General features: G+C 43.4%; 1 protein-coding gene across 2 annotated transcripts in view; it reads left to right on the top strand.

Moving 5' to 3' along the window:
• SNCAIP (synuclein alpha interacting protein) overlaps positions 1-26,523 on the top strand; it is a 364,836-nt gene that overhangs the window by 94,407 nt on the left and 243,906 nt on the right. The window lies entirely within an intron of this gene.

Here is a 26,523-nt window from a genome sequence, read left to right on the forward strand (position 1 = left end):
TGTGTTAAGCACCAGCAGGTTGCACAACGCAGAAAGGATCATCCTTTCATCATTTATAGGCTCCATATATACTGCCCTGTACCGGAAATACCTGGTGTGGTATGACGAGGGTTTTGAGGTTCAAGATGCAGTTGATTCCTAACTTTATCTGCTGGCTACCTCTTTGTGGACACTGCTGTGCCATTTTCTAATAATAAGCCACAACTTGCATCGTGACTCCTTCCTGGGGAGTGAGGCCCTTCTGTTGCTGCAGCCGGCCTCTAAGTGTAACTATCGGAATGCCATCATGGCTTCTTGCAAAGCTGCGTCTCAAAATAAAGGCACATGCTTTGGTTTCCTGTTTTGCTTTATTTGGTCTGGAGTGTTTGCGCGGTTCGGTATCCTGGCTGTTGCTGGGGCTGAATTCCCTCACTGCAAGTTTTCCCAGGTTTTCTGTAACGAGTAAAACCATCTTTGCCTTTTTGTTCGGAATGCGCTCCCTCGTGTACCAGTGGTGTGTGGTCCCAGTAACCTGCTCAGATTGTACTAGGGGTTTTTACTTTTCTTGGGTGTAGATTATCATAGGCAAGGGATGCCCAGTATCGGTTTCACACTTTGGGAAGTTAAGAAAGGGCTTCTGTATTCCAAGAGCATTAACAGACCAGATTAGTGACGGGCATGCACTGTGAATGGCAGCATAACAAGGGCTGGCAGTATTTATCCGTGGCATGTTTTCATCTCGCGTTATTTCATCGGCTGCTCTTTTTGCACTCTAGGTTTTTGTTGTTGTAATTAAACACTCGGAGAGGAGGTAACTCGCGGTACATTTCCCTTCCATTTCTACTTACAGCCTCTGTGAACTCGACTGCTTTGCACTAGAGGTGTTTCAGCCAGTATAACCTTTGAAAATAAGGGATGCATTTTTTATTAGCTGGCGCTTGTCTTAGTTATTGAAACTTGTTTATTAGGACGCTTCACCCGCCATTTTTCCTTGATCAATGAGAATAATAAACCTTCCAACTTTGGGGTAAAGCCGCCCTGTGATGCGATCAGTCAAATCACGTGTCGGCGCTTTCATTTTGTTGAACTCGCCCTTCTGTAGTTCTCCTTTTTGAACTCTTACCCAACAGAACCTATATAAATGCGATCAGGGAATAACCTTACGCACTGGTAAAGCTGCCTGCAATCCTATTGGCTGTTGGAATATTTTGAACGTACTCTGTGTAGGAGGAACTGTGTGGAATGTGTGACATCACAGCCTCTTTTTACCCCCCATTTCTTATTGTAAAAGAACAATTAGTCTTTTCCTTTCTATTCAGCAGACTGAACCCATTTAGCTTTTGACCTCTGACCTCGAGCGACTCCAGAAAGCGGCCTCATCACTCAAACCCTTTGCTCCTGTCTTCTTGATTAACAGAGCCTCTTGTCTCTTATTGACCTGCATGTCAGTGCCGCATTACTTTAGAAACCTATTTTCGCCCCCGCAGATTGTTTCTGGTTTAAGTGTTGGTTTGTGTTGATTTTTCGTCATTAAATCACAGTCGCAGGCCGTCTTAAGTGATGCGTGGGTCTCCTCGTCCTGCACTCGCGTTTAACTGTTATATCTTGGTACAAGTCGGACCGCAGGCTGCCTGCACCGTGCCAGGGCGTGAGTCAGTCGCCGGTGACGGTACGGCGGCTGCCGCGTCTGATCACTGCATAGGACTGCTGAGGCGAGCGGAATTACCAGGGGAACACAAACGGCTGCACGCTACGCGGTTTAAGTCATAAACCATACATGCGACCTAAATCATAGTGTTTTACAGTTCCGTGCGTGCAATGTGTATTCTGCCCTTCTGACCTCTGCGCTTCCCATCACCTGGCCTTTCTTCCCTGACGCAAGGCAATTGTCCCTCTGGGATTCTGAATATTTTGCACGAGGCCGTCAAAGTCTCTGAAATATTGTTCCCCAGCCTGTAAGACGAATGTATGCTACTCGGTTGCCACGACGTGATGACGTACCGCGAATTTGATATGTCTAATTTCGCATTTCAATAGGGCAACGGTGTGGAGTTCGAGTGCCTCAATTCGCAGCCAATGACATAAATCACGAATGAGAAAATCCGAAATTTAATACTAAGGAAGCGAGTCAAATATGTCCATCGCTCCTGTTTGAGGGGAAAAAAAGAAGGTGCTCATGGTGGTGAAAGTAAAAGCGGAAAACGTCTTCCTTGTTGTGGAATGTGTAATAGGCAGCGCACATTCCCATGAGTTAGTTGTTAGACTGGTACTAATGAGGTGAAGTCTTTGTCTAGACGGAATTACCAGGCATAAGAAGGACAAAATAATAAAGTAATGCTATAAAAAAAAGTGCCACATTATGCCGCTTATTTTGGCTTTTCTTGACGCATAATTTAGTCAACTTGTCGCATAAATCCAATGGCCCTGGATATAGGTTATGTTAAACTTCTGGATGTATGTGTGTGTATGTATGTATATATATATATATATATATATATATATATATATATATATATATATACACATAAAGAAGTTTAACATAACCTATAACTATAACATAACCTATAACCAAAGAAAGAACGACTCACACAATGGTTTATTGGGGAGACTTCACTTTGTTTTCCCATGTTATGGACAATGGACTATAATGCCCATCATTTATAAACCTACTTGTGAAGTTGACTGCTGAACAATTGCAACAAAGAAATGTATTTGTACTTGCATGTTCAGTGATGGCCGCCAAAGTGGACTGAAGCAAGTCCTATGTTGTTGTCTATGCAAAGGGAGTATTTATGTCCACTCCAAAGTTGTTGCCTCTAGCAATTGACGAAGGCGATAGCTGAAACGCGTTTTGCTGTGAGCTGTTCCAATAAAGAATAATTGGATAACTGTTCCCGTGAGTGCTGGTGCTTGTGTACCCGGAGCGTTGACTGAGTGCGGTGTCCGTCGCCGCAGAGAAAGCACCCGACCGCGAGTGAAGGGGCGTGACGGAAAGTTGAGCCGGATATATTATATATATATATATATATATATATATATATATATATATATATATATATATATATATATATATATATATATATATATATACACATAAAGAAGTTTAACATAACCTATAACTATAACATAACCTATAACCAAAGAAAGAACGACTCACACAATGGTTTATTGGGGAGACTTCACTTTGTTTTCCCATGTTATGGACAATGGACTATAATGCCCATCATTTATAAACCTACTTGTGAAGTTGACTGCTGAACCACATTGTATGATGAATGTAAGTTAGAAGGAGAGGGAAACTCGAGTTGGAACAGATATATTTTCCAGGGATGAGGATTAAAGTGTATTCAAGAGTATAGACCTCAAACACCATTAGAAAAAGGGTCTGCCTTCACCAGAGTGAAGTACATAACATGATTGTGACACCTCTCCTGTTACAGAGCAGCACAACTGCACTCTGCTTTTAACACCTAGTCCAACACCTGTTTTGGGAATTGCTTTCTGCCACCCCAGCTCGGTTTTGTTTGGTGTTATTTGGTTGGCGCTGTATTACAAGATCAACATCGTTCAGGGTTCTGTTGCAGTGCCATCAATCAGAGGTCTCCCTTAGCAGGGCATCAAGCAGTATAGCTAGGGCACCCGATATGGTTTGCATGGCGGTGGATCTCAGTCCACCAGTTCAAAGTCTCACCCTCACCGATTGTTCAGTGGACCTGCTTCCTCACTAACACATACTTGCCAATTCCACTAATAAAGGAAATATGCTACTACGTTTCTATAAAGCTACAGCCAGATTTTTTTTAGAGTTATCCTACAGTTTTTAATAACGCTGTGGGAGAATCTATTAAGTCACAGCTAGCTACCAGCAAAGGAAGAGAATGTCTAAAGACCTTCTGAAAGTCAGAGTACTTTGATCCTTACATCACTGCTGGTTAAATGATGTATTAGTTAGATTACTGCCAGCCACAGTATTCATCTCATTTATTTGTCATGTTCTTTATTTCTTGTGGTGTCACCTGGACCAGATCCACAATTTAAATTCATCTGATGTGGCCCAGTGTCCTCATGTGATTTCCTGCGATGCCATCATTTGGCATAAAGCCATGCATCGCCATTTCTGCTGACAAAAGGTATCTCTTTTGTTCATTGAACGTGGTCAATTGTGTGTACATACACGCACACAAATGCCCACACACCTGCCCCTGGCACAAAGTTCCAACCCCCACACTACACCCGTGCCACCCAGAAAGGGCAGTGAAGCGCTCATGCTCAGAAACTATGACAGATGCTTCCTCCATTTCTCTGGCAGGCACATTCCATCAAATGAACCGGAGAAGTCCACTCAAACCCATAATTAATGAATGATAAGTGAACCAAAACTCCTTAGGCACCTGAATTAAAAGTTAAAATGAAACCTTGGCAACTGGGTTTGGAAGACCAAGGAAGGAACGCAGTAAGACATTTATTAAGTGGTAAAGGAAGAAAGCGGGATCAGATAACTGTCAAGGAGCGGCAGCAATAATGCATTTGTTATCTTCTAGCTGAAGGAGGCTTCCTAACATTGCTAACAGCTTAGCTAAGAACTGACTTGAAGAGTCTTCATTTTCTTCTCGATGGGGTTACTTTCTTGGTGTCTCAATCCACAGAGTGGCAGCTGAACCCACAAACAAAATGAATATCTGTTCCAGAAAAATAAATTGACTTCCAAGTGGGAGCAATCCCCTTGGCAAACTTGGGACTCCTTGAAATGGAAAGCCCAGTCTGCCAAAGGTCAGATACCCATACAGCTTTGCTATTGACGTAAACAGACAGGATACGTCCTCGAGGTAAAGTAAGTAACTCTCGAGGGCGGGAATGCTGACAGACCCACTTGCCTCCATTGGCACATTGTGCACCCTGGAATCCAGATCAGCAGACCCCGTCTCGAAGACTCAAACCCATCACTGCTGCGAGAGGAAGGAAGTCCACACTGGCCAACCACTGAAGTGGCGGCCATATCACCCATTCATCCTGCATGTCTGATTTCATTAGTCTCTGCTCTTCTTAACATTTTCCTTTATAATGGAGGTAGGAGAAAATGTGCGCTATCTTTTGAACCTAATCGAAACAATATAAACAAATAGTTTTACATGCGGTGACCTTCTCTTCCCATCATGACCTCCTAATTTGACCCACAAGCCATAGATGGGATTTTTCGGATTTTTAGAAAAGGGACACAAGAATGTTTTTCGTTTGCCAGTGGCCGTAATATTAATCTCTCTCTCAAAGGAAAAGTGCACCATAACAGACCACATACATTATTAAAAAAAAACGATCCATATTTGGTATTCAGAGTCTCGGGTGATGTATTTTTTGGTTTCTGCCATAAAGAACAACGTGAAGGTAGTGTGGGCACAGGAAAATATAAAACGGGTAACCTGCTTTAAAATGTACTAGCAAAATTGCGAAACATCATGTGGTACAGCAGTTTAACAGCTTGGCACAAGGGGCGTCGCCTCGTAGAAAGAGCAACTAGTTCATGTTGAGGGGCGAGCTGGTATCCATGGGAATCTGGGGACATATTTGTAAAACAACAAGCGATTCCCTTGGGAGAGGCTTTGATGGTAGGCTTCTATGGTAACACACAATATGTCACACAGTTATATGAAGTCTAACAGTGCTTTCAACACTGTGTATTCATGTCAGATTAGACAAAAACTAACAATGCTGCGTGATGAAAGTGAACAAAGTAAGCAAGTTTATTACTTAAAATAAACAATCTATAAACAATCTATTGTTTTACAAATCTGTTTATTATTTTCAACCTGAAAGCAATACTGCCAAGGAAAAATCATAAAAGAAGTCATGCATTGCCCTAAATTATTGTAGATAGCCAAAGACAGCAGTCCTCCTCTGTAGTCAGTTACACATTGCCTGCTCGACTTCCGCCCACCTTCCCCACATTTTCATATATAGCAGGACGATCAGCAGTCAACTGTTCCATACCAGGTTCAGTAAACATTATACATGGGTTGCCTCTGTAGTCATCCCACTTTCCCCAGATCTTTGCCCATTTCTGTGGGCCTCCCCTCTCCTCACAGACCACCCTCTTAGCAAACATGCACCAATCCATGTCGTTTTCCAAGTTCCTGTATTGTGGTGGAAGTTCCCCCTCCCCCCACATAATCGTGCAATATACTGTTTGGCTACCATTAGTCCCAATGTGACCATAATCTGTCCATGCGGTTTGAGTCAGCTGCATCTCATATAATAAGAAGACACAACGTAGCAACAGGTTCTAAATTACATTCACTCCCGGAATTTATACATTTAATCACAGCAGTCCAATGTTGATTCCAGTTTCTATGACATTGGTCCCTGGTGGCTCTGCCCATTTAGTACAGGAATGGTAAGCTCTATGCACTGTTTTGAGTTGCACTAAATGGAATCTGGACCTTTTCGCCATCTCCATTGAAGAAGACATAGCCTTCTGCCAATCATCATCTTAAAGGCCCTCAAGATTGCACTCCAATTGGGACATCAAGTGGATCAGGGTATCGGGTGTGATTTTTTTTTTTTCTGGTAAGGGAGATCGCCTTCTGAGGCATGTATGTGTTGATGAATCTGTTCTCTAGTGGGGAGGACTCCGGAAGGATCATACATGCTGGCAACACTGTCTGTAAAGCCTGTCTGATCTGTAAATAGCAATAAGTCTCGGTGGGTTCTAGCTGATAATCACGCTGCAATTCTGCGAAAGGGATAGCTCTTCCCTGTACCAAGAGGTCTCACTCCTGCAACAGGCCAATGAGGTCCCATTTATCAAAGCCAGGGTGCGTCCCCAGGGTACCTAAAGTCACTGCATCCCACAAGGGGGTGCCTTGGGTGATTTTATCTTTTCATCCGAGGGCCCAGAGAGTTGCATACCATATGTTTAGAGTTACTGCCGTGGGGCCTTTAAAGATTGTATGTCTGGTTCCGCCACAGCGTGCCCGAAGAGGTCCCCTGCACTCCTCAATATATCCATCTGATATGCTGGCTGTGTCGATGGAAGATGCACCTAGTGGTGCACCACCGTTAACTGCGCTGCCCAATAATATTTTTGGATGTCTGGTTGTGCAATGGCGCCATCATACCATACTCTCGTCAGTTTTTGAATGGCAGTGCGTGGGGCGGCTCCGTTCCAGAGGCGTGTACAGACCTCGCTCTCAATATCTTTGAAGTAGGAATCAGGGACCGGATAGGGGGCATTGTGCAATAGATACAAAAAGCTGGGAATCACCATCATTTTAAACAAGGCTGCTCGGTCGAGCAACGAGTGCAGCAGGGTTCGCCAGTGTTGAACCTCATGTTTAAGGTGGGTGCGCAGCGGCAGTAAGTTGGTAACGTAGAATCTGTGAGAATCATTTGTAGCATATATTCCTAAGTATTTAAAGCCTTCCCAGACCACTCTGGCTTCGCAATCGCGAGGCAGGTGGAGCATTCCTCTCCGAAGGGGAAACAATAGGGATTCCTTCCAATTTATTGTGTACCCCGAGTAAGTGCTAAATTCTGTCCTGAGAAAAGGTCAGGCTGGAGACATAGAGCAGTATGTCATCCGCATAAAGGGAGATTTTGTTTTCCCATTCACCTGTCCATTTGAGTCCCTGTATCAGGGTGTCCTGTCAGATCCAGGTAGCAAGGGGCTCCAAACTCAAAGCGAATATCAGAGGTGATAGAGAGCACCCCTGGCGGGTGCCTTGCTGAAACTGAAATGTGGGGGATACTGCTCCGTTAACCACAACCTGAGCCAGTGTGTCTATATATAGGAGTCTCACCCAGCTCGCATTTCGGGGGCTGAAGCCTAGCTTGCCCAATAGCTGTTGTAGTAAATGTACTTTCGGGAAAAGAGGATATGAGGCATTTTTTTTTTTTTTACTGTTCTCTCTCTCATTGAAAATTGATGAAACGTGTTGCATGAGAACTGGTTTACTACCGTTTGCCCATTTTGTCACACTTACTTTTTCACAAGGAGATGTCTTGGTAGAATTGATATTGTGTCAAAGATTGCATGGAATTATAGAATTTTAATGGTTTGTTTATGTTGCACCACTGACAATGGTAAGGACTATTGGTTAGTTTGTTCATTGTTGCATTCATTTGTGTCCTTTGGGGTAAATGTTTGGTGTGCCATACGCGTGTTGTTATCATTATATAATGTGGGTGGTATTCTATTGTGTGTTGGTGTGATAATATGCATATTCGAAGGGCTGTGGATGTGATTGTGTACTTCCAGTGTGAGTGAGTGAGTGTGTGTGTGTGTTGGGGGTATGTGAAAGTTACAGTTTGTGGAGGTATGTGAAAGGCAATGTGAGAAATGACCCTTGTTAATTTCTAAATGATCGATTGCTTTGTAATGTATGCTGGTGTGTGATGACTTTCTGGTCCAGGTGAAGTGTGTTGGAATTTATATGTGAATGATTAACTGTGCAATGTAATTTGGTGCTTAGGTTTGTGTTCTTTGTGTGATATGGTGGGGTGTATATAGGCGTTAAGAGCCCTATGACAGTCAGGGTGCTACAGGATGAGCAAAATTGTTTTTACTGGCCCAGGCACCTTGAAGTAGCTCTTGTTCATATGGCCATGTAGTTTATTCACCTATCTTAAAAACAAGGAGAGGGGCTCAAGAAGTCCAAAGGGATCGAGCACCACAAACAACTGTATAAAGATTCCCTTTGAACCTATATTCTATGATCTTTTTATTTTTCTAGAGAAGTGTTATTTCTCTCACATTTCCAATTTCACACCACTCAGCCCAAACTTATCACACGCTTGGAACAACTCCACTCCAGATATGAAAGTACTTTATAATAAAAGTTTTAATGTATCAATTATGAAATTCACAAAGATAAAGCACAACATACAAATTCGTAATAAAAACACATCAAAGGATATCATCAAAGGATAGTATAATACCCAAAAGGCTATTAAAAACACATTCAAAAATTCATGTAGCAGATCTCTGTGTCGAGATGAACCGTATCATGTCTCGGTATATCTATAGAGATAAATTAATTGTTTTATATAAGAATCTCTAATCTTCACTAGATTCATGTGACCCTAATATATTGAGGAAAACATCTAATATTTGTTTGCTATAACTCACCTTATGATTAAGATGAAGTCTTTAATTAAAGAAAGGGAGGATAGACCCTTGGGTATATTTCCCTTCCATGTGGTGTTCTGTTTGTCTTTTTAACGATGATATATTTACTGTATTAGTCATGAATATGTGTTTTTAATAGCCTTTTGGGTATTATGCTATCCTTTGATGTGTTTTTATTATGAATTTGTATGTTGTGATTTATCTTTGTGAATTTCATAATTGATGCATTAAAACTTTCTATTATAAGTACTTTCATATCTGGAGTGGAGTTGTTCCAAGCGTGTGATAAATTTGGGCTCAGTGGAGTGAAATTGGACGTGTGAGAGAAATAACACTTCTCTAGAAAAATAAAAAGACCATAGAACATAGGTTCAAAGGGAATCTTTATACAGTTGTTTGTGGTGCTCTGTCCCTTTGGACTTCTTGAGCCCCTCTCCTTGTTTTCAAGATCGCTGAATAAACTACATGTCCATATGAACAAGAGCTACTTCAAGGAGCCTTGGCCAGTAAAAAAAAATGTTGCTCATAAAGATAGTACAGCGGGGCAAACACAGGAGAGACAAACGTGCCAGAGGCTATAGCAACAAGAAGCATTGCCAAAGCCAATAGATTTGATGTTTATTTCATTTCAGTGAGCTTTATTTTGGTTAAAACCATAAAATAATTTCCAAAAAGTAACGCATGCTGCAATCCAATCAATCAATCAATCAATCAATCAATCAAGGCATTTATATAGCGTACTACTCACCCGGAGGGTCTCAAGGCGCTGGGGGGGGGGGGTGGGGGGGGGGGGGGGGGTCCGCTACTGCTCGAACAGCCAGGTCTTGAGCTGCTTCCTGAAGGCAAGGTGGTCCTGGGTCAGGCGGAGGTGGGTCGGGAGGGAGTTCCAAGTCTTGGCGGCCAGGTAGGAGAAGGACCTTCCTCCTGTGGTGGCTCTTCGGATGCGGGGGACGGCGGCGAGGGCGTGGCCGGTCGATCGAAGCTGGCGAGTGGGAGCGTAGAAGTTGAGGCGGCTGTTGAGGTATCCTGGGCCTTGGTTGTGTAGGGCTTTGTGTGCGTGGGTGAGGAGACGGAAGGTGATTCTCTTGTTGACCGGAAGCCAGTGCAGAGGCTGCGACGGGGGATGTCCAGGATGAGTCGTGCTGAGGCGTTCTGAATCCGCTGGAGTCTCTTCTGGAGTTTGGCGGTGGTTCCGGCGTAGAGGGAGTTGCCGTAGTCCAGACGGCTGGTGACGAGGGCCTGGGTGACCGTCTTCCTGGTCTCGGTGGGGATCCACCGGAAGATCTTACGTAGCATGCGCAGGATGTTGAAGCACGACGAGGAGAGGGCGTTGACTTGTCTGGTCATGGAGAGGGAGGAGTCCAGGATGAAGCCCAGGTTGCGTGCGTGGTCTGTTGGTTTGGGTGGCCACCAGGAGTCGTCCCAGGCGGAGGGTGAAGATCCCAGGATGAGGACTTCCGTCTTGTCCGAGTTCAGTTTCAGGCGGCTGTTCATCATCCACTTGGCTACGTCTGTCATCCCTTCGTGTAGGTTGGCTCTGGCGGTGGCGGGGTCGTTGGTGAGGGAGAGGATCAGCTGGGTGTCGTCGGCGTAGGAGATGATGTTGAGGTTGTGTTGGCGTGCGATGGCTGCCTGGGGGCTCATGTAGATGTTGAAGAGGGTTGGCGTGCGATGGCTGCCTGGGGGCTCATGTAGATGTTGAAGAGGGTTGGGCTGAGCGAGGAGCCTTGAGGAACGCCGCAGATGACTTCGGTGGCCTCTGATCTGAACGGGGGGAGGCGAACTCTCTTTGTCCTTCCGGTGAGGAACGAGATGATCCATTCCAGTGCCTTCTCCTGGATTCCGACGTTGCTGAGGCGCTGCACTAGGGTACGGTGGCAGACAGTGTCGAAGGCCGCGGAGAGGTCTAGGAGGTTGAGGGCCGCTGTTTCTCCGTTGTCGAGCAGGGCTCGGATGTCATCGGTGGCTGCGATCAGGGCGGTCTCGGTGCTGTGGTTGGCCCGGAAGCCAGACTGCGAGAGGTCGAGGGATCCGTTCGTCTCGAGGAAGGCGGCCAGCTGCTTGTTGACGGTCTTCTCGATGACTTTTGCAGGGAACGGGAGCAGCGAGATGGGGCGGTAGTTCTTGAGGTCGGTGGGGTCGGCTGATGGCTTCTTTAGTAGAGCGCTTAGTTCGGCGTGCTTCCAGCTCTCCGGGAAGGTAGCGGTGTCGAAGGAGGTGTTGATGATGTCCCTCAGGTGGGGTGCGATGACAGCGTCGGCCTTGTTGAAGACGTGGTGAGGGCAGGGGTCGGTCGGGGATCCGGAGTGGATGGAGTTCATCGTGCGGACGGTGTCTTCGATAGCAGACAAAGTATACATAGTCAAACCATTTAAAATCTCCTTAATAACTTATGGTCATCTTGTACTTCCCTTGTGTGTCGGCTATACAATCCAATACACATGAAACTTAAAACATTAGTCAGATCAATAAAATCGTATTATACATTTAAAAACTTCTCTCGATTGAAAATATTAAAGTTCATGCCACTTTCATGTACATGCCTGAATCTGGTGTGGTATGCTTACCACAATTTTGCCTCAATATGACCACAACATGCTTTTACAATCTACTAACTCGATGGGGTTCAGCTAGATTTTATGTATTCGCTGCAGCTATAATTTAAAAATAAGCAGAACTTCAATGATACATAACAGTGTTATCTATGCTTGAGTGGAAAGCTCTTTGAAACTATCAAAAAACCAGGGTTTCAGTTTTTGGGAGAGTCTTTAACCTCAATGTCCATATCCAGCCCAAAAAACCTAACAACTGGAACAACTATGGTTAAACTAGGATCTGTTGTCAGAATTCTGAGTACATTAGCACAACTTCTGGTCCCCAGATTTTTACAGAGTGGTTTGAGCCATTTCCACCGTGGATACTTGTATCTAGGGCAGAGAAAGAAGACGAGAGCAACTGTTTCTAGGTGTGTATTGCAACCAGGGCAGAGTACATCCCTACCAACAGCCCAAGAACTTGTAAAGGCTCTCAGGGGCAATGTGCCAACCCTAAATTGAAAATACAGTTTCCTATCTAATGGGAGCATGAAGACATCCCACAAAGGTTCCAGGAAAGGGTAACATTTAAAAATCATAAACCTATCTGTCGGGTATAACGCTCTGGACCTCATGCACCTTGCATCGAGAGATCCATGACCAATAGTTTCACTTAATTACATCTGGGAATGGCATGGGTTTAGAGGCAGGATTGTCCCAAAGCGCCCTCAGATCTATGTCAATTAATAGTGCTTTGATCTGTCGTAGCCATAATATCCTATGGACCCAATCTACAGCTAACACAGCTCTCAGAGCCATTACATAGTGTTCCAATTCGGGGGTCGACCACAGCCTTCTCCAGTATAAAAGTGGTCGCAGTCCTATTGTGGAAGCGATTTCTTTTCTGCCCATATCTAACATTAAAGGTTTCAGCGGAGTACTAGCAGGGAGGCGAGTTAGGTTTCTTAGGAACTTGTTCTCAATAGTGGTTAGTGCTGCAATATGAGAAAATCCCCATAGTTCAGAGCGATATAGAGCAGAGCCCAGTGCCTTCACATCCTAAATTTGTAAGGCTGGGTCTATTGGTTTTGTATTAGAGCAACTGTGTTCCTTCAAGTTGGCTCCACTTATCTGCCTAAGCTTCATAGACACAGCATTTACTTGCGGTTTCCAACCCATATCAGACGACAGGGATAGTTAAGGCATGTGTGGACGCTAGTGGCATGGTGTTTATGTGGCATGATGTTTATCTGGCATTTTGATTAGATGTTCGCCTGCCATACAAAAGCCAATCCTCTTTTACTTAAGCTCAGACACAAACATTTGACTAACGGATGTGCCAGAAAAAGGTTACTTTATTTTAGGTGGCATCTATTTTTCTTATGCTTTTATCAATGCTAACACTTTAGTTTTTCTGTGCTGCTATCTGACTGATTTCTTATGTAATGTAGACCCTCATGCATTCCATTGGAAGCAGAAGGAGACCCCCAAACAGCCATTCAAAATGGTAGGACTAAAATACTTCTGTGGGTGGATCCCAGATGTAATTGACTTACAGCCCCTTAAAGTAAGTATCACATACAGTACTCTCACCCAGTGGCGGTTGATGAGAAATCATATTGGGAAGGGGGGCGCAAAAATATATTCATAACACACATAACAAATTCACAATGATATACACATTAATGTAAATATACACATAAACATGTCACTTGCCTTACGCTGCCGCTCGATGTTCTGCAGTGACAAATCCTATTGGGAAGGGGGGCACAAAAATATATACATAACACATAATACACATAACAAATTCACAATGATATTCACATTAATGTAAATATACACATAAAAAAATCACTTGCCTTACACTGCAGCTCGATGCTCTGCAGTACATGCTCGTTTTTCTGCAGTACGTCCTCCGAGCGTGAAGTCTACAGACAACTCGCTCATCCAATCCAGACACTGTTCTAAAGCGTTTTGATTGGCTGGAGTGGGCTGACTCCACGCTCCAAAATGCACGGTAGGCCTGTGCCTGCTCTCCAACCCAGCTGTCTTGGACAGCTAGGTTGGAGAGGTTTGAATTGCGCATGTCAGTTTGGCCATAGCATGGTAGCTGGTCAAACCAACATGCACAATGTAACCTTAAGTGGCTACTCGTCACTGCTGGCCCTGCACTGGCCTTCGCCTTGCCCTCGCACTTCTTTTGCTGGCAGGAAGTGTAAAAAAGAAATGGTAATAAAATAGTTTTATTACCATTTCATTTTTGGCGCTTTCTGCCCAGCAGTGTTTGGGGCGACGCCCCTCCTCTCCCAGGGACGAACCGCCGCTGTTCTCACCATGAATGGAGCAAGTGCCACACACCAAACCTAAAATTCCAACATGATCGGGCCTAATTCAAGGACCTGATGGAGAGGAATCCTACACAGGACAGTCAAAGATTATGTACCCTAGGCATGAAGTGTGTAATGAGAGGTACTATGGAGGTGGTCAGGGCGGTAGAAGGATCGCCTATCCTTTTATGCATCATTAGCAGGAAAATAATTTGCTCAAACTAAATATCAGTGTGACTGGCTCACCTAAGATTACATTTAAGACCCATTTCGAATGGATTGGGACAAGAGTTATGCACGATTAATATAATATATCTTTCTATGTTAATTTTATCAAACAATTTTAACACCATGTTAAGGTTGACATTTTGAGCTCAATATTTGACGCTGTATGTTTAGTGCTGATTAACAGCCGTGTGTTATTACATGTGATTGTGTGGTTGATTCAGGACCCTGGATCTTGCAGACTTGTGTTCAGTGTGAAATTTGTAAAGGGGTGTTATTTTATGTGTGCTGTGTCAAGTGGTGTGATGGGATAGATTGCTTGGTTAGTGTGATTTGATGGGCCATCTGTCTGAGTGTTTGACACTTGTCTGATGGGATGTGGAGCCATTGACATTAAGCTTCGTAAAGAGATCTGTTTTTATCATTAGTTGTTATTCTCGAACACTCGCATTGTATAACCATTGCTTATGAAGAGCAGTCAGGCAGGTAGTTTGGTTCTTACTTTTGCTTAACCAGAGGTTTGCACTGCCTGTTCGGTCTGTTAATGCAATTTCCTAGCTCCAATGTCTATAATTTCACTTGATATTAAATGTGCAGAAAGATCTAAAGTAAAATCCCTGGATAAGGCAGATAGCCTCCATTTGAGTCACAGTCTGTTTTTCGTTATTCCCTTCTGATATCTGAGCCATAATACTCCTTATTTTCCACTACAGCCTCTTTCTTGAAATGCACATTGCCTGTGGTAAAGACAGACGTGACTGGCAATTTTGGACTTGGCTGGTTCTGTGAGGCTCAGAGAGAGGGCCTATAGCATAGTGCTACTTACTCCAAAGCATCATTTCTCACTACAGGATTCGGTAGACCATGTCTGTCTACACCAAAGCAGGAATGAGCTATATGGAGCCCATCTTTCATGCCTACAGAGTCTAAGAATAATGCCCTATTCTACCTTCTGCTCTGTTGATTGTAAAGCACTGTATGCCATCCTTAAAAAGGGGGTTGGGAGAAAGTGCGAAACGTCCTTAATTATTAAATATATATACAAGCCGCTGCTATGGAATGTACATAACTGCTGTCAAAGCAGCCACATGGGGAACAGGCAGGATAAGTTTACCCTTTGGGATATAAAGTCTGGGCTGGCAGAGTGAGGTGGTTCTTTTTGGTGGAATTTTGTCATCGCTGGCTTTTAACTTTTGTGCTCTCTCTCTCTCATGATTGCGCAAAGTCAAGTGTAAAGTATCATTATTAAATGTGAATAAGATTGGGGAGAGGAGTTGGCCTAACGGCTAGGACGGTCGACCTCGAATCTGGGGAACTGGGTTCGAGTCTCGGCAACGACGCTGAACATCACTTAATCTCCCCGTGCCTAACAAAAATGAATGTGTCCTCATGTAACACAACTGGTGCTGTGTAAAGCGCTCTGATACCCGATTCGGGTTAAGTTCGCGCTATATAAAACTCCGGGGGAAAAAAAATGTATTGAAAAACATATTGTTTAGCACTCTGCACTTGTTGCCGCACATTTGGCAGGTAAAAATCATAAGCTGTCAGGCTGAATTTGTTATTGTGAGTAAAACTGGAGCAAATTATCTGCTTCTGCTCTGTGAATCATAAAATACTTTGAACATTTCTCCTTTTTTGGGTTATGTCATTCTGTTTTACATGTCCTTGAGCACTTCCCTGGGTATGCACACACTTTTTTAATCTAAGTCTGATTAAATACTTTTGGACTGTGATTAGCTTTAACATTGATATACTTCTCCTACTTCATCGCTGGGTATCCAACTACATTGTAATTTTTTTACCACCACCAATACTATCACCAATACCACCACCACCAATACCACCACCAATGCCACCAATACCACCACCACCAATACCACCACCAATATTAATACCACCACCACCAATACGACCTCTACAATACCACCACCGCCAATTCTACCAAAACCAATACCACCACAACCACCAATACAACAAATATCACCACTAATACCAGTACCACCACCAATATCCCCGCCACCAACACTACCACAACCAATACCATCACCATTAATACCAAAACCACCACCAATACCACCACTGCCAATACCAGTGCCACCCCGCCAATACCAGTACCACCACACCACCAATACCGCCACCACCAAAACTGCCACCAATACCACCACCACCACTGCTACCACCACCACTACCACTAGCACAACCACCACCACCGCTACCACCACCACCACTACTACTACCAATACCACCGCCTCAGCGCCTTTCACTCACTAGTGATAGCAGGGGCACTGTATGAGGCCGGAGTTGCAGCTGAGACCATCCCTCCCTCCATGCCTGCCATAAAGCACAGCCAGCCCTGCACCAGAAGGTGAAGCCAGGGCCCTACTACAGCTGGAATTGTTTTTTATTCGGCCAAAGATAGCAATAACAATATGCAATGCCACACTGCTCACTCAAATCACGGAGAGGGCAGGAAATAGCCCTCCCCTCCTGCTCTTCCTCCTGAGCTGCGACAGTGTAATAACAGAGTGAAAGCTGTTGGGGTGCTTTGTTAGTGTTTATATCTCGGATCATATGTAACTCTGACTTTGTGTCTGTGTAATTTACAGCACTTGCACATCTTCTTCATGGCACTATTTATCACTACTTTGAAGACGTCGCAGAGCGGTCTCTTCCTCTGATATTTACAATCTAACAAGCCATTGAGAAGGCCCTTTATTGCAATGCAGTAGGTCTCACATTTTTTTTTAGAGTTTAAGCTATTAGTATTGTAAATGACAATGCCTTGTATTTGATTTAAAACCCAAAACATAAATAAAAGGCATTGTCATTTACAATACTAATAGCTCAAACCTGCGTGAATGCGAGACCTATTGCATTGCATATACTTGTTTCACTTAAGTTTCTCACTTATACCTGTATGTTAGCAAAACATGTTCTTAGCTTAGTTCTGCGATTTGAAATCACTCTGTCTTTCTCCTCAAAGCTAGTTTTGCTTTATCATGATTTACATGTCTAGAGTTGCGACCACTACAGCTATATCAGTGAAGAGTTAATGTAGAACTGGATCCTGGCCTATATTTCATGTTTTAACTTATTTTGGACATATACATCTTTAAACATTTTGGACATATACATCTTTAAACATAGACAGCCATGTCACATGGTTGAGCTTCCCTGGGATTAACCTACTGCTTGCTTAAGATCAATTTTCACTTTGCAATATCATCGGCCAGGCGCTGAGGCAACATTCCTTGTGTTGCTACCACAGGTCGTAGTGTCCACTTCCTGCAGGGAGAGTTGCTTTGTTTAACTTTTATTAAATACTCTTTGAATCCACCCACTTATCATCCGAGTGTTTGATGGATTACTGTTCACTACATCTGCAGAAGAGTACTATCCAGAATCGGGTAGTGCTAAATCTCCTAATGCAGCAGCTAATTTTGTCAATAGTTTTTCCATTGAACTCTGCAATCGGTGAATTGTCTTATCGGCACCCAGGTACTGCACATTGCCATAACCCATTCTGGATATGACCAACGCCTGAATAACCTAAGAGTCTTTTTCAGCACCATTTAATGACTAAGAAGCAGATGGAAGCGACCTTGGACACCTGTGGTTTCAATGAAAGTTCATTATTGATAATGAAACCCAGATTTTTTTACCTTAGTGGGCAGAGGCCTTCAGGAATCCGGCCAGTGTCTAGGGCCCCAAAGAGCAGTGTTGTTACCCAGGACCAAGACCTCAGTTTTATCACCATTGAGCCTAAGCACGTTTTTATTCATCCATAAGGAACTGTTCCTCGGACATAGGTGCAGCAAAGAAGAGTCATGGTGCTGAGCCGATGATAAACAGGAGATAATCTATGTATTATCAGCATATGAGAGGAGGGTAAGCCCACGTTTCTCTATAAAGTCCTCTAATTGTTGGACATAGATGTTAAAAAGCAAGGGGCTCAGAATAGAACCCTGTGGAACATCAGAGGTGCGAGCTAGAGGCTTGGATCTCACATTGGCTAAAGAGACCTGAAAGGTACAGGCCCTCAGGAAGGAGACAAGCCACCTCAAGGCCCAATGACTCAAATCTGCCAATCAGGATAGTGTGAGACACCATGTTAAAATATGTGTTCAAATCCAGAAGAATGAGCGTTGCAGTGCCTCCCGAGTCCAGATGCTGTCTGAGACATTGTTACGCCAAGAAGAGCGGACTCAGTGCTGTGCACAGCCCTGAAGCCAGACTGCGAAGGATGAAGAATTAGATGGGTCTCAATGATTGTAGAGAGTTGGGTATTGACATGCTTTTCCAAGATTTCGGAAAAACCTGGAAGGAGGGAGATAGGACGAAAGTTTGACCACCAAGAGGGATCCAAATTGGCTTTTTTTTCCTTTCTTTTTTTAAATAAGGTGAAGAACCAGAGCATGCTTCCACCTCTGAGGTAAAATTCCATCCCTCAATAAAGTATTAAGAAGCTCTACAATCACAGTTAAGAAACATCCAATAGTCTTGGGTTTAGCAGAGGGAAGAGGATCCAATGGAGAACCAGACTTAATGGAGTGATGCATGGAATGCCACGATAATATCTGGCAGGAGCTAGTGGGTGGGAGTGCCTCCTGGCCCCTCCCTAACCAATGTCTCAAAGTTCTCTGGCCCGTACCTACGTACTTTTGCAGTAATTCCTGTCTATCATACTGTAAACAGGCACAAAATGAAATGTGTCCGGGCTAATCCAATATTGTGAAAGTCTTCAGCCACACTCAACTTGGATTCTGAAGGCTGAGGGTCTGTGTGGAGAGTGTCGTATGGTAATCCCAATGTCCTCCCACATCTAATTCTAGAATCAATTTTGAGACCGGCACTGTACCCACAACAGACCCAGAGAAAGAAGCCTGATAGGACAAAAGCAGGGTCCTTCAGCAACCAGACAGGAGATTGACAAGAATTGTCTTGGCTTCCTGTTCTGTCCCTTATAACCTTGCCCAAATGCTTTATGTGGCTCAACAGACTTGTCAAGCAGGATTTGACTCTGTAGTGTCGAAAAGGATTCCCACAGCCCCTACCATGCATATTCTATGAAGTTCAGAGGAGTCCTCTCTGTTGACTCAGATTAGCCTATTAGGAATAATAGGCCAATTCACATATATGCATGTTTAAAGAGGGAGCACCGGTATGGGAGTAAATTGAGTACCCCAAATTTGAGACACCCCAAAATTTACCTCATCCGGTCCTTTTGAGATCGGAGATGGTGTTAAACCTCAATTTCATGAGCCCGTGTGTCCCTGCATTAAGGCACCTCGCAAAGCATCAAAATCAATTTATAGTGTAGCTCATTTAAATGATTGAATTGAATGAGACAAATAAATACTTGTGTTCTTGATTAAGAAAAAGTTGAAGGTTTTTTTACAAAATTTGAAAATAAGCGGTGCAAAGTCAATGCCCTGAAGGTTCTCGGATTCAGTTATGCAAAGTGTGCAAAAATCCCAGTGGGTAGCAACATTACAAAAGAAATGGGCAGCATTACTCTAGAACAGGAAAGTCTTTTTGCTCACTCCTACAATTAAGGGTCTTTTATACGCAGTCCTTGCATATAAAATCAACAATTCTGTAGATTTGTCGTGATGTAAGCAAATGTATGATTTCTTCAGAAAATCAAAGCACATGAAAAATAAATGTCATCACCTGAACACTTAAGCTCCTTGCTATTTTCATGGACAATATATTCAGCATTGTCTATCTAAGTGGTTCTTAACCTTTTGATTTCTGTGGACTCCCACATAATCATTACCTGAAGCAGGGTACCCACACTGAATCATTATTGGAAACCAGAGACCCCAACTGATTCATTATTGGAAAGCAGGTGCCCCAGCTAAGTATTTTCGATTATTTGAACTGCAAGACAACACACAAAAAATACTGAAACAAGCATTCATCAAACACTGAAATATTGTATTTAATTCACAAACAAATATATAAACAAGATCTACATTTTAATTGAAATGTTGGAGTTTTTCTAACTTCAGTTGAGGCCATTGCACTGCTCCCACCAATTATTATCAAGTAACTTAATTTTTAGCCTCCAATCTCACATTCCTTTATATCTACAGAACATTTGGAAAAAAATAATTTAACATTTTGCTTCTTTATTTGCATATAATTTAATAATCTGTTAATATTATTGAACTTTCTCAGCACTTGCGGACCCCTGAGAAGGCTTTGTGGAACCCCATGGGTCCCCAAACTACAGGTTAAGAACCACTGGTCTATGCTAATGTCAAACGGAGATGTTCGAACAAATAAACATTGGCAGTAAAACTTTTTTCGAATGAATAGATATAGTGACGTAACGCAAGATGTAGTTACATGTTACAATTTGGCATCTGAACTGTGGAAGATTCATTACAGCAGTAAAATAAACTATTATGACTTCAGCTTGACTGTGCTGCAGAGCTTGTGGGGAAAGGGTGTGCATGGGGTGTGAGGGGAGGCATGCATGAGTGACAAAGACTTCCATCTTTTTTTAAGGTGGCATTTTACTCAAAAATGTGGCCTAACTAAAACTCATCAAAATGTACACTTCTACACATCATAAGAAAATCCTTTCTAGATCAATTGTATTAAATCAGTCAATTAATGTGAAATCCTGTCTGTGAATACATATTGCAAATTATTATTTATGTAAAAAAATATAAACCTACAAAACGCATCTACACAGGCGCTTTACTAATGGTTAGCAGGGATATAGTCACATAGTTCTAAAGCTAGCAAACAAAAATAAGGTCTAGCTCATGTAAAAACTCCGGGGTGTTTATGCGGAAAACACAAATTTCCTACAATTCGAATTTTCAAAAAGGTGCTTGGTCGTTCTTATAAAATAGATAGCTTTGTTGTGCCACTGTTATATATTTTTCCTCATTCTTTTGTGCGTTTAAATGGTCAACACAAGCAACATTTGGGTCCGTTCTTGAAAAATTAAGATAGAGGCCAAACCAGTGATAGGAGTTCCAGGTGACTATTGTATTTCAATATGTAGGATCGAACACCCCTGCTCTTTGGGCCCCTTTCCTCACAAAGCCACACACACACACAGTGCTCAATTTGTAAAAAAGAAAAAATATATATAAGTGCCAGGGTTCTCGCCAGGAGGCTACTGCAGCTAGCACCATCCATTGCCCCTGTCCGTGCTGCCAATGACCATGTCAACTACTATCCATCACACTTTAACAAGTGTGACAATGCGTACCATTCCAGGCCCCCCAAGATGAAAGAATGACTTGGGTGTCAGTTATTAGTCATCGGTAATGTGTATTCAATAAATAAACAGCAGCTGTTGTGCTTATCCCTAATCAGTCAGACAGCCCCATCATGTGGCAGAGTGTTATAAGAGCTGACCTTTAAGTGCTGGTGCCGAGAACCGGAAACCACCGGCTCAAATGAAGCACTGCATACACATCTCTTCTCCGTTTTTGCCTGGAAAACTCAGTATTATTCCCCCGTGTTTTTTCTCCTCTCATCCTGTGCATAGAGGTGGACCATGTAATAGGCCAAGAGCATGTTGTCTGATGTACACACCATACCATAAAAAAATGCCTTTCTCGGTCATTTTAGTAACCTGCAGAGATATCCAAGTGTTAATTCTAAGCTCCCACAAGTGTATTCCGTATGACATGTATCTATAATTTGACTACACTTTCTTACCAATGCCGTCTAATATACCGTCTATTTCCGCACCACTGTTTCTTGTATGTCTCCACATTTTGCTTTCTTCCTCCTTTCCTTTTTTTGCCCATCCCTTCACCGTTTGGATCCCACTTTCCACTTGTTGCTCTAATTTACACCTCTTATCCTAGCCCTCGTTTACATCACGTCCTCTGCTCTCACTTTATCCCCTGTTTAGTTCCTTTCCACTTCAAACTCTTCCTTTTTACTTTCCCTTCGTACTACTACATCAGGGACCTGATAGGCTCTTCCCACGCACATTTCACTAAGGCTCAAGCACTCACCTAACTTGGGGACATTGTTTCAACTTACTTGATGCACATCACTACAAAGTCAGACTCCTACACACTGTGTACAACATCAGTATAGATTTCCAGGCCCAACATAGTGTCTTTCTTTTTTGTACATATAATGTCAACTTTACCCAGTGCCAGTTAACCCTATCAAGTGTAGCTTGCTCTGTTGCTGGTCATGTTGCATTTATTTTCTGTGTGTATGTGGGGAGGTAGGAGGACTTGCTGTGCTGCTTCCTTTACTATACCCAGTGCGTTAAGTGGAGCAAGTCCCAACGGTGCTCAACACTGATAGTAAAAAAAAACAACAAAAAAAAGAAATAGGTTCCAACCGAGCACGACATGCATGTCCTTAGCTCGCATAAAAACAGAAGCCGTGTATCCTAAACTACTGTATTGGTGCTTCCCGTGTGGTACCTGCTCTGTTTAATCTACTGAAGCTTGAACAAGACTACACAACAGATAAAACGGTTCCTATCGGTAACACTTTGCTTTACAGTCTGCAGGTCGGTAGTTGTTTGTGGGACAAAACAATTTTTAGTTTTCATTGTTAGGGTAAATGCATTCCTTGCTCGCTTTTGTGGTTTATAGCACTGTGTGTTTGCATTTCTAAGTTGGATGGTGTCAAAAGTTCAAGTATGTTAACGAGAGTTTTGGAAAACAGATTGAAACATAGCACATGGTGAACTTAAAAGAACTTTAGTTGGATGTCTGCACATTTGTAAGGTACTTGTACAATCTAAAGCGTGTAATGGAAAGGCACTTCCTGTTATTGTTCGGCTTGGCTTTGTCGGCATAATACCATTTACCACATTGATCTGGCTTGTTCAGAAAAGCGCATATTAAATCCAAACAAAAACATAAGCTGCAAACAACCGCCGCTCAAAAGAAGAGGAACAATTTGCAAAATATAGAGTAACTGGGACTTCTGCAGAGTTTCATACCGGTGAGGTCTCATGTAGGGTGACCAGATATTCACATAACAAGCATAACACAAAACTCCAGAAATTTCTCCCACTTATAACAGTAATGCACAAATATGGATGGCCGTATTACCCAAGCCAGTAAAGGCACCAGAATGCGATTGCAGAAAGGAAGATGTTAAGTAGATTTTTGGAATGTTGGTAGTTTAGGTATTTTGGTCCAGAATTGGCTGACTCCTGGGTAAACCCTACAAACCACAGACCTTTCTGAAAGCTAGACACCCAGAAAAGTCTTGGATGAATGTCCTCAATTTTTCTACACAGAAAACACTACAAACATAATTTGCTTCAGAAACAGAATATCCAAACATTTCTGTGACAGAAAGTTTTGGAATTTTTGAGGAACAAAGAAGACTCACACCACCTAAAGTTCTCACACTTCTGACAATTAAAAACAGTGCCTCATGGAAGGCCTAATGGGCATGAATATGCCAGTACTGTGACCCCATGATGCCAATATAGTGATAGTTTGGTCTTCGAATGGTCCATGTCTTGGCCTATGCTGTACTAGGCAATAATGGGCCAGCCAACACATGTGGGATACTGTTGTTAGCGGGAGAAGTGTGGGAATGTTGGATGGTAGCGAAGAAACTGTGCCCCCCCCCTAGTTTTATATGTGAGGGGGTTGTAGGTGATAAAATGAGATGTGATTGATGAAAACCGCCATTCTGGATTTCCTTCGATCTCTAGTTTAAAAGTCCAAGGTTAGTATGTGTCCTTGGGTGCTGATAAACACCAGATTTAAATACAGCGATGCCCCCTTCACCCCCCCCCCCAACAAAGTTATCCCGTTATAGTGTTTGTTAATCCATGCTTAAACCCTTTTTAGAAGCCCTTGCGTGTCTGATACCCTTGCATGCAGAGAACTCAAAAGAACACAGATTTTGGTCATACATTGGAAGGGATATATTCCTGCGCGAGGAACACTGAAGGAAACTACGACATTTTGAGGAAAACTTTGTGAAAATTAACGTCTTGTTCAGTATGTTTTCCTGGTCAGCCAAACAGTGCATGGGAAGTCAGGCTCCCAGCAATAGAAACTTTAGGATGTTTAGCTCTTGAAATTATACGGTTGTGGTAGGTTATGTGGCCCTGGGTGATATCTATGATCAAAAGAATGGGGCTCTGATCAGGCTTTTCACTTTCAGTTGCTTTCCAAAATGCACTGCATTCAGTTTCTCGCCTGTGGGCACTCTGAAGCCTTTGAATACAAAACCTACATGTCTGGTACCACCATGCTGAGGAGATCCAGGGGGGCAGAGATCTGAGTCAAGCCTTGGCAGAGAGACGTTCCTGCCTGAGGGAGACTGGAGAGTGTTGCCATGTTTTGGAAGAAACTGCTGAACATCAGTCTTGTCATTTTCAATTCATTCTCTGGGCCGGGCAATCCGGCCAAAGGAGGCCTGGCTTCTATCACTAGATTGCTTATGTTGTACAGAATTAGGATGCAGACATATTTTCTGCACAATTTGATATCTGCCAGAAAATCAACAGTAAACTATCAACAGTGATTCTACCACAGTGGAGTGGTATGTCTTTACATTACGTAAGTGATTGGGCAGTCCACATTCCATAGGCAAAAAACGTACTTTTGGTATTGTGAAACTCCACCCACTGATTGGAGCATTTCCTTGGTTAGTGCGCTCTGGGAACAACGTTTAAACATTTGAGAAATACAACAAAATATTGAGCAAAATTGTTGAAAAATTAACATATCACCTCAGTTTGTATGTCTTTATGCTGCGATGGGCTATTTATGTGTGTATTGTAACCATACAGAGTCGTGACTGTTGGTGGAAAACACTTATAGTTTGTATGGGAGCACAGAGATCTGTGCATTTTATCCCACACCTAGTATGTGGGTAGGAGAGAGATTCTCCATATCTGTATGTGTATATATAATTATACTATGATGTTCATTAATACATAACCTTATCTCCCTGCTTGCCATGCCTATGTACATCAGGCCACCGGAACATTTGATTAACCTCTTCCATGCTCATGACGTCTCCCGGCTGTCATGAGTCACGATGGGCGTGTGCGGACGACGGCTGGGAGACGTCATGACCACGCCCGCGATTGGAATGTCAGCACTGCGGCAGCGCTGCGGCGGAATTTGCGCCGCAGCGAAGAGGTTAAGTAAATTACATTGTTTGAGTTGCAATTGGTGTGTGTTTTTTTTGTTCCCAAAGAAATCCGAGGCCTAATTCTATGTCGGTGGCATGTTTTGTGTATGCACAAACAGAACAGTGGCCACATGGGATGTGGCCCTTGACTGGTTGGAGATCCCACTGTGTTTTCTCTTTTTTTTTATCTACCTTCCATTCGCTTGTATGGATTAACATGTCTCTCAAGTTGTACTTAATGTAAATGCTTAAAGCACGTATGACGCACTAAATAATCCACACAGCCCTCTTAGGGTCTGGGTGTGGCACATTTCTGGGCAGAATCCCTGAGTCCTGTCTAGTATGGGTGGTTATTCCCCGTTCTGGACTGGAGGCGAGTCCCATGCACCCTAATGTCTTATTCTTTGTCTTAAGAGTTCAGGTTAACTGGTATCTAGGTGCTAAGCTCATGCAATTCCCCAGCAGGCGCCACAGCTTTGAACAGTCTTATCCAACCCGATGGCAGCAGGCATTCCAGAGAGACCCTTGATGCTCCTCTGTGAGCCCCAGTCTCCCACTCCTGATGGCCGGCGACCGCTTCCAGTCTTTCCCCTCTGACACTACAGCCTCCTCAATACTTGGAAAGCCTGCGTTGATGTCAGATGTTCGCACTCGTCTCCAGCAGTAATCGTGAAATGTTCTTTCCTGCTTCCTTGGCAAAACGAACCAGTGCAGTGTCACTGATCTCACAGTGACCCTCTCCCATGTTACACAGGGTTCTCTAACCTTAGCCCGCACAGGGACAACGGCTTGAGCCTTACAGTGTCCCTCCTCCTGGCAACATGGGGGTCATCTACTTCAGCCCACATAATGGTGCCGGTCCGCACTGTGCTTTGGCCCCCTTTGTCGTCAAATGGGAGTCTCCAATCTTGGCTCCCTCATGGGTCAGGGCCCGAACTTCACAGCCGCCCCCTTCCTGCTCATCCAGGGGTCGCTGATTCTGGTGCACACAGAGGCGGCGGCTTGAATTTCACAGAGATCCATGTCTTGGCAAAATGGAGGACCACCAACTTTGCAGGATTGGTGTTGATGACCTGCACTCCTGCTGCGGGTCTGGCTGGACTGTACAATATCGCACTTTGCTACTGGGATCCAATCGCCAGGATCCCCTCTGAACTTTGCTCCCTCCAGTTGCTCTTCTTCTCCCCGCAGGGCTTTGCTGGTCTTTGCAGGCAGACCGAAT

This window comes from Triturus cristatus, chromosome 2_1, assembly GCF_964204655.1.
Source record: "Triturus cristatus chromosome 2_1, aTriCri1.1, whole genome shotgun sequence".
NCBI lineage: Eukaryota > Metazoa > Chordata > Amphibia > Caudata > Salamandridae > Triturus > Triturus cristatus.